Source organism: Dermacentor variabilis, chromosome 4, assembly GCF_050947875.1.
Source record: "Dermacentor variabilis isolate Ectoservices chromosome 4, ASM5094787v1, whole genome shotgun sequence".
NCBI lineage: Eukaryota > Metazoa > Arthropoda > Arachnida > Ixodida > Ixodidae > Dermacentor > Dermacentor variabilis.
In genome coordinates, this window is record NC_134571.1 from 110608742 (window position 1) to 110618927 (window position 10186).

At 44.5% G+C, this 10186-nt stretch overlaps 1 pseudogene; it reads right to left on the reverse strand.

Annotated features, from left to right (window-relative positions):
• Window positions 1-501: 501 nt before the first annotated feature.
• LOC142580606 (U2 spliceosomal RNA) lies at window positions 502-679 on the reverse strand (annotated as a pseudogene).
• Window positions 680-10186: the final 9507 nt, after the last annotated feature.

Genomic DNA, 10186 nt, shown 5'->3' on the forward strand with positions numbered 1-10186 from the left:
CATAATTAGGTTGTAATTAGAAAATTAATAATTTTGTTCTGGAACGTTTCCAGGGTTCGTTGTACATGTCCAAACATAAACACTGCAAGTGCCCTGCTCAGGATTATATTTCAATATTATGATTCGCTCTTGGAGAAACAACTACTGATATTGTATCAGTGTAGTGTACGAGCCACGCTGAACACTTTCTGGAGACGCCCATTCACATGAAGCGGCGCATCCACTCCACCTAAGATACGTTACTTTCCCCATTATCCTGGATGCCTTGCTGCTGGCATCAATAGTTCAGGCGAACGCCTACATAACAGAATCATCGGCTTGCTGAAACAGTCTGCTGTTTCACACCTTTTTACTGATTGGCGCCTTAAAATGAAACAATGTCATGAGGCCAAAGTGCTTTGTCACGCCAGTTTGTGTGACTTTTGCAGCGAAGCTGCCTATGGTTGGGTTCTGGAAAAAATTGCGTGTGTCTATCGAACCTTGTATATGGAGAATTTCTCCCCATACGGGGCTGATCCCGAATATAGTGAAATACCGGGCCAACCAGCGGCGGAGGTGAACGAGGCTATAAGCACTCCGCCAACTTGCAAAAATAAATTTATTATCTTAGGTTTAAATACAACCCGTATAAGATATTACGCTGATTAGAACAGATACTACTCTGACTCGCGTCGGCCATGCCTACGTTCGCACCGCCCTCTTTGCCGGCGTTCCAAGCGCTTGCGTATCTCCTTTCCTTTCCTTCCGCTCTCCCGTGGTCTCGGTCCCGTAAGCGTGCTGCCGGCTAGGACCGCGAGGCGGAAAGAAATTGGAACCGTCAATGTAATAGCGATCCCGCAGACTTGGAACGTTTCACCGGAGGAACGGCCAGGTTTCGAAGAGAGCTAATGGGGAAGTAATTTTGTGTAGCCTGTGCTTTGTGTAAGTGACCGCTGGTGATTTTCGAGTGATCTAACAACCATTACTGTACCGCGGGACGTCGACTAACGCATGATTGTCTTGGCTACGGTAAGTTAGTGGGAGCTCTCGGAGTGGGCTAAGCTGCACGTCTGTTCTACGTGCTGAGATTCGCTAGTAAAAGGTGTCGTGCCACGTTTCGCAACAATTCATGGGTACGTGTGCCCCCGGGGCCTCATCATCTTCGGAGGCTCACATAGTGGAGCAGCGACAAGTCGCGCCTCGCCTTCCATTTATCTGTGTACGGCTTTTGACGCACGGCAATGGACAGTTCGCCATTAGGGGCCCACATACACAGCTCCTCTGGTCATTCACCTTCACAGAGTAGAATGGCACTGCATTTTTAGTACGCGCAGCTTGTGAAACTCCGCTTGAAAGGGTATTGAAGGCTGATAAGACAAATGTGGTAAGTTGGAGTTTGCTTGGAATAGCTAGCTGCCTCAGCTAAGTCAGCCCTATAAAACTCTCGGTCGCAAAGAAGAAATTGGTATTCTAAATCTGATTTTATGTTTGTCAGACATCATTGAATTTGCCTAGGTAGCCGTTGACTGTTCTTGCGTTTCCGAGATGTCCGAACGGGAACATAAAGGTTTAGTCACAGTGTCGCCATACAGGCGAAGAATTGATTACGATAGCAAATTATTTGTCCGCTATACAAAGTAAGGTTAGTCGTTTTATCAGCTGCATCAACTGCTGTCAACATTAGCTTACTAACTAAATTAACAAGCACCTTGTCACACGCGCACAGGCATTCACGAGCACATATCACTCGACGACCGCGGATACTTCCTGTCAGAACACTGGTGTTTGGGAGAGATGCAGCAGCCGTGAGAAAGTTCTCCGTTATGCTGCCTCTTGCTTAGACATGAACCGAGCGCGCAAGAACACATCGCACACAACACCGTAAGCTATATCCGGCCGGCAGCCTTCGACCAAAGCGCAGATTACCTCCAAGATAGGACGAACGCGACCGCACGTGGCTGCCGCAGTTGTACGAGAGGAAATGCGCGATAACCTGCCCCGTCCCCCGAGCCCTCCTAACGCACGCACATCTCGCTGCTCCAACGCTTGAGCACGTGAGAAGGCGGCGCGCACCCTGCCCGCCTTCCTCCCTTGCGAGCGCAAGAAGACACCGACGTATCAACCCACCATACTTCTCGCCCCACCGTCGCAAGCTTTCGCTCGCACCTAGAACATACGGCACGCGGCTACAATGCTTTTTACAGAACAACATGGCGGCGCCAACGCTGTCTATATAATTACGCAATAAAAAAAATTTGATGCATCGTAATACATATCAACTTCTGAGCTCGTATAGGCTTATCTTGCTTTCGAAACTTGCGCGTCCACAATTCACCGTGTCATCGGCAGTCATATTCCTATCGCGCCGATCACTGTGATCGAAGACGGGTACTCGAGCACCAGCTATTGAACAACTAGACCAACAGGGAAGAGAACCCGTCAAAGTCGGTCGCACATTTTTTTTGGCCTTGCAATATAGACGTGAAACAATACGCCATGTTTTCGTCTACTCGTTGTGGTTCCTTTAACTCTGGTGATTATTCTTCAGAGGAGCAGGATGACTTCGTGTGGCACCAGTAAAACTCGTATGTGCCACGCCCAGGTTACTTTGCCCCTGCCATCACGTGTCAAATGTTAATTTGTTCATATGTTCATATTAGTGAGCGCTGCCTAAGTGAAGGTTGCATTACGCCAGCAATCCACCCTTCTTTTCTCTGACGCTATAAGATCTGGATACTATAGCGAAAGACCTTCAAGTTTAACAATCTGCAACCTACACTAGTTATCTTTTTGTGAGTTTCTTGGAATAAGGACACTGGCATACCTTTCGTCGGAGAAACTTACGATGATGACGAGAACTAGAATGCGAAGATCCATCTATTCAGTGCAGTACATTATTACAACTTTGAGTAAACTGTTTTGTCCAGCCAGAATCGTAACAATGCCCATACCGGTATTGCTGCGTGTCAGGTTCAGAGCTGTGCGCACAAAATAAGTATTGAAACATTATGAGCTCCGCGTGATCGTCCCGTTTGTACTAAATCTGTGGGTTTGCTATCACTAAGTTGAAATTCAACTCTGACATCGTAAATGAATGATTTTCTTTCATAACACTGAAACAACTTTCCAAACCAATGAAAACAATGAATTGGGCGTCGCCTCGATCACATCTCGATCAAAAGTGGCAACATTCAGTAGTGAGCCAAGCTTGAAGGTCAATATTCGTGTCATATACCGCAAATGAGTCTCTTCGACGAATACACAGGCACATTTGAAATACCATTAATATCACTCGCAAGCAGACTCACGAACTTACGCCCAGCAGTGACGCATTTCTCTGTTAGCTACGATGCTCTTACGGGGAACAAAAATAAGCTTCTACGCGAGAAATTGTCTTCCTTTCGGTAGAGCGGAACACTAACGGATCGCGCGAACGGTTTGTTGCTCTTTCGGCGTGCGAAACACTGTGGCAGATGTCACGTGAAATGAACTCTCCAACACGCGCTTAAGCAAAGGCACACTTATCTGCCCAATCAATTAAATACATAGGATGCTGCTGATATTTGTAGATGATAGCAAGAGCAAATCTAGCTACTTCCTCCACCTGCGCTTGCAGTCACCGTAGTTTTCGTCGTGCCATTCGCATGCGCAGAGGTCGCACAACAGGTGACGGGAATCAGCGCGTGTCTAAATAACGAGGACAAGTTGCTACCATTAGTTTGCCCCAAACGCATACTCTGCACCTCTGTTGAGCAGGTGTATGATTCGCCTTATTTGTATACAGGATGGCAATGCGTTCATATTTAGTTGACTCAATGGTTATTTCTTCAATCTTCTTACTCTGCCTCGTCTTCTAATTCAAAACAAAAATTAAAGACGTGATTCCGGTCTTTCTGAGTCCGCATATATCCTCCAAGCTTGATCACTTCCTCACGAAACTGTATACGCGGACAATTGCGAGCTTCTGGAAATGAAATAATAGAAAACAAGCAAGGCACAAGTTAGTGGAGACGAGTGTTAGCAGAGTTATTTCAAAACCATTCTGTTAGGTGTAACTGAAAAGAGCAGATATTCTTTATTTCATCGCGCCACGTCGCCATGGCACTAACATATACACTAGCTACGACCTGTACCTGCCAAATGGTCGCTACTCATTGTTACTGAAAACTTCATGAGCACTAACTCCTCAGGTCAATTGACTGGAGGACATTGTAATCTTCCTGCTCGTGTGTTGCTAACGTTTATGTTTCCCTTCACCCCCCCCCCCCTTGCCCTCGTTTATGTCGTCAGCCGTCGTTTCGCACACAGACAAATACAGGGATAGGAGACAGTGTTCTATATGCCGGTGTTTTTGTTTTTGTTATTCGTGTTGTGCTTATCGATTCAGTGCGCATTCAATAAGTAATGCTGGCGAACATGCTAACAAACGTATTTCGCAGCTTAGAATTTTGCAGAAGTGAGCAATGTAGTTCTCGAATACCATATCTTTAAGAACTGATTCATCTGGTCATAGGAAAGAATCTCCAAACCCATAGTGAATTGTTGCACATGAAAGATTCTGACCGGAAATCTAAATGTCCCAAGTTATGAGAACTCTCTTTGACTTCATGCTTTTGCAGTCTGCTGAGTACTAGCCAAGCAAGGCTACTTTTGCTGGTGTAATACAAAATTAATTTTGCTGCTTTCCATCACCTTCTTCAACCACAATATGAAGTGCCTCGCGCAAGGGAGGTCAAGATCGTTATTAAAATCTCAAGGGAGGGCAATTTAGCCACTACAGTGATGACCCCCGCATTTGTGAACGCCACTTATTTTTGCCGTTTCTGTGCAGTGATAGCAAGCAATAGAGCAGAAACATTAGGCTTACGGTAAATTAAACATTTATCTAACCTAAATGACTACCATTTCACTCCTCAATGATATCTATTGTTACAGAGTACCTATCTGACAGATACAGAGTACCTGTCTGACAGAGTACAGGGTAGCGTTACAGAGTTCCAGAGTACCACTTTGGTGAAGGCACTACTGTGTTTTACGCCACCTTTGAAGAGGGACGCGGCGCCAGCGATTGGAATAATTGCTTTTTTCTTTATTGGATTGCTTGCCGCCAATAAATAACTTGTGTATGTAACTCTAGCGGGTGATGAATTTTCATTATGAAGGAATATGGCGTGACTGACTTCGGAGTATTCAAATATTTAGTTGCTTTGTGGTTATGATGACTCATCATAAAATACACAAAGAGTAATTCGACTACCTTGACTTGCTTTCAGTGAAGTCTCCACCACTCTGGCTTAAAATTGTGTGCTTCACACAGGTATCGACTGTCGATCATAATTCGTGACTCAAGGCGTTAGTTTAACAATAAAAGTTGTTAATAGCAGTCTCAGAGACACTCTATAATCTGTTGTGTCTGCTCAACGAGTTTAAACATGAAAGCACGCATACCTGATCATAAGAGCAAGAAAGAAATACACGCAATTGAATACCATGCGTCACATCAACCCACATCTAACTACATATAAATGGGTCAGAAAAAGCCCTTGCTCCTTCGTGACAAAAGCGATGCTCCAAGAAAACACAGAGACCTTTATCATACAGTGCAGTTTGCTTACTTGCATTCTCAAGCCGAAAACGTAATCTAGAACTGCTGGCCCGCATAGGATTGGGTCCCTGATTAGTAAGAAAGTGTTTGCACGATTGTTAGGGGGAGTACAAAATGTTGACCTTGCACGTTTCTTCTCGCCTTCAGAACGCAAGCAGCTATCCGACTCTCGTATCCTGCGGTTTACTAGTTTTGATCTCATTCCTATATCTCGTTAAAGAAACTTCTGTAGTGTTATTCGGCTTTGTTGACGAAGGCGCCTGTGCTGCTGATTTGCGGCGCCTGACAGAAAATGTTTACTTTGGAAGCACCACAGCACCGACGTAAAACCTCTTCACGCATACAAACGCTACTACTATTTAGAATGACTTGATGGGTATTTTTATTCCTTCTTTAAATATGACTTATGCATGGAAATGAGCTTGCTGCAGAAGTTGGAGGGACGTTGGTGTCTACTACTGCAATTGAGAAATTACAAACAGGGTCCCTTCAGTAATGACAGACTAACGCACCCTGTTTCTCCTGAAGTTAAGCCCGGACTCAAAAAATACCGTTCAGGAGCTCAAGTAAAGATAAAACAAAATACAAATGATAAAAGACAAGAATGTTAACCAAAATAAATAGTCTTTTTTTTTGAGGCGAAGCATTCTTTTCCTCTTCCTTCGACTTTCCCACTGCTGCTACTGCTGCTGTTGCTCCTGGCACACTGCGTTGGGGGGGGGGGGAGGGGGTTGAGAGCGTGTGCATACATGACAAGAGCGAGGTAGAGAAAAAAAATGTGACGTGAGAAACTCGTTTGCACCCCACCGAGTCGCCACGTTAGCCTCTTGACCGCTGTAATTATCCCTTACCCCTTTCAAAAGCATTGCAGAAACCGCTGCGCTTGCCTTTCTACTAACTTGCAAGTCCAGAGGGGACACACATAGAACTGTAGAGAGGAGGGGGAGGAGAAGCACTGCCCATACAAGAGGGTTGGGAAGACAGGAAAAAGGTAACGTGAGAAGGCAAGAAAACGCTACTACTATAACACGACAGCGGTTGTGGGGAAGCTGGGTGAACGTAAGTTAAAGGTACGGTACAGTACGTTTCTGTTATTTCTGAAAAATAAGCACCATTCAAACATGTCAAGCGGGAACTTACGTGGGGCGTGCAGAAGCAGAGTCGCATTAATTACAGCGCACCACAGGGTCCAGGAGGCAATACGGAAGCGGTCGCACGTCAAATCAACACTTCTGTGCCCGCCGCGGTAGCTTTGAGGCTATGGCATTTCTCGAGGTCGTGGATTTAATCCCGACCACGACAGCCGCATTTCGACGGGGGCGAAATATAAAACGCACGTGCGCTTAGATTTTGGGACACGTTAATGAACAGGACCGCGTGAAAATTAATCCCGAGTGCGCCACTACGGCCTGCCTCCTAACCCAACTGTTGTTTTGACACGTACAGCCCCATAATCCAATTGAAGTCTAATAATTCTGCCACGCTGCGATGTGCGATGTGAGACAATGACAATGCTCATCCCTCTCAGAGGTTATGAAACATGGTGCACGACAACGCCTGAATCAAAACCTCTCCCTGTGCGTTTTGTCCATTACGCAGACAAACAGTAGCGGTGTATGCAAGGTAACGTTTAACAATAACTCACCACTTTTGTGTCAGATTAAGCGTTGCAGAAATTAAGCTTTCACCGTCAACATCACCGCTAATTATCGTCAATCAAAGCAACCAGCACAGAATTCTTCGCTTACATCGATTCCCACAGTGTGTGGTATTTGCAATTTTTTGTATGTCCAAGGTTTGCCCAGCGGCATAAACAATTAAATATATAAATGTAGGCGGGTTTTGGTGAAGTACATCAGCATAGTCTATAGTCTGGTAGTCTCGTGGGATGAAGGGTCATTGTTTGTAGGCAGCGCCCTCAGATCTGGCCAAGGCATGTCCACAACAGGTGCTTTAATGTATCTTCGGACGCTCGAGCTGAGCAATATGGCCAGGTATCCACAGTTGCTCCATGGAGATTGTGAATTTGGCTCTCTTACAATGGCGGAATGTGAAAAGCGAGAATAGGGACAGAAAATGTCAAAAGGAACCGTCCATGCACCGAATGAGCTTGCTATTGCCGTTGGAAAATGTTTAAGCCATCGAACATGACTTGAGCAAGCTTTGAAGGAGAATTTGTGTAACCAGCTTCCTGCTTTTGTTGACACAATTGAACCTCACTTAATGAGCAGTCTGTGCCAGCCTTGAAATGCAGAACAGAAAATGTGTAGGTATATGTAATAAAGACAGAGGTTTTATTTACATGAGAGGCCAAGGTGGCCGGTAGAGGTGGGATATTGCCTGATTCTATGCAATGGTGAAGGAACAAAAAGAACCAAGGGCAGATGTTCAACATATATCTACCAGAAAGTTTGGCTGCTCAGTGCTTAGTTCAGGTATAGCAATGCGAAAGACAGACAAAAGAAGGTTGATCGAGTTCACGGAGATGCTATATGCCCAGCAATACGTAGTGTTGTTTCTACAAATCATTTAACAAGTTCTCACTGTTCGTGTTTGCAGTTGTTCACTCAGTTCAGAAAACTACTAAGCTCCGTAAGTGCTTCATTTTTATGTCTCGCTCAATGACACTTTTTCTGAAAGCTCTATCTAAGCCTCGTGGTGAATGCCACCGATGCATTAGAAACATAGGAGTATACTTTCATTAACTAACACGACTTAATCTTCTTTACTGCAAGCGGTAGGCTCATTAGTATTATCCTGTTCTATTCAGCTATTTAAAGTCTGCACCAGTCCCTCCTGTGCATGAAAACCGGACGACACTCGCCAAATTCAGTACAACTGCACCCAGACCTATATCATGAAACTTATGAAGTAGAACACAACCCGAGCGAAATTTTCAAAATTGTCTTTGAGCCACAAAACTACCTAGCTGTATGTAATCCACCTAAATTTTCAGGAAGCACTAATGCTTTTACATCTCGCAGAACTTGTCACCTGTACTTGCATAGTGAACGACTCTCCAAGAAAGTAAAGCGATTGTGCGCTTCAGAAAACGTTTTATTCACTTAATATTTGCATGCATTTTTGCTGAAATCCTACGTTCCCACCGGGGGCTTCAAACCAAAAATTAGGAATTAAAGGGCCTTAGGTAATTCATGAATGATTTATTAATATTGTACTAATTCGGCTCTACAAAGAAAAGCCGAGAAATGCAAACACTAACGCGCACATATACAGGCGTGTTTATATCTATTCTTAGTGCTTAGGTGCTATTTTTGTGCTTCAAGTTTAAGAATGCCATGGCACGCTATAGGAGGATATGAAGAACGGGACGAGTGTCAACTGCCAACCAATTTATTCAGGAAGACTTGCTTTCTCAATGAACTTTCCCGAATAAATCACTTGGGAAGTCGGCACTCTTCCTTGATGTCCGTGTCTTTTGTGTCATGCCATTTTTAAACTTGAACTATGTAGCAACTATCCCTGCAGGGAGCTTTAATAATGTTCCTCTTCGTGTGGGTCAGTGTTATATGTAAAATTGCGATAGCTAAGGCAAACCATTTATACTGCTGTCTACCGGGTGAGTTTTATGATGAAAAGTTATCCATGTGCACCTCTTCCGTTGTGATCATCAATCGCGCTTAAGTCTGGCTACAAAGTACTGAGATGAATGCTTTGTGCGTGCCTTCTTATCATTACTAAGGGTAGGCGCCAGATATCTTCATGAAACTTTCGTCAAGAAACATTAAGGGGGCTCTCACGCGAATGTTCTACTAGGCATGGTAATGGTCGCATGAACTCGCGCAAGAAACTTCTATCAAAGTGGCCGCTGTAGCATAGAAGCAAATATTGTACGATTCTCCCATTCACTGTAAAAAAATGTGAGCACGGGGAGTACGAGGCCGATAGTAAAGCCAAGGAACGCAAAGTGCTCGCGCCTTATCAACGGAGAATCCATTTTGTGAGAACCATTGTTGGTTATAAGGCATCCGCCATTCATTGTATTGTGTTGGTGTAGATTGCACCGTGTGTCGCCTACTAGCACTACGTGTTTGGTGTGCGTATACGGCAAGCATATTTTTAAACATCATTTGTTCTGTGGTTAATGCGCAGTCGAAAATATTGGTCTGCATGATTGGACGATGTACAGAAGCATTTAACCTTGCGCTGTCGCCTTTGTGCTGTACTAAGAACAGCGAGTGTCAATGTCAAGCATGTAATGTTTTAGCGTTGCGTCCTCCGTTCATCACAATCATATGCAATTTACTGTCTCGAGTATATCACGCAGATCCTCTTAGTTCGTTTTAAACAAATTAAGTGGTCGCTGCAACATGTGAATGCTGCGCTTTAGTGACTTGTCCCGATCTACTGGTCACTCGGCTTCTCATTGATACCAGTAAACATGAGAAGCCGGCGTGGACAGAGTAGCAGAAAAAATCATAAATATGCACGCATATAATGCCACTTCACACATTTTACGTTACTATAGCTGCAATTTGACAATAGCGATAACTGAGTGCCCCTCACTTTGTGCTTACGCGACTGCCCTTGATTAGTTATGCCGGAGGTATTCATGTGCGGTTCTGTTTACACTACCGTACA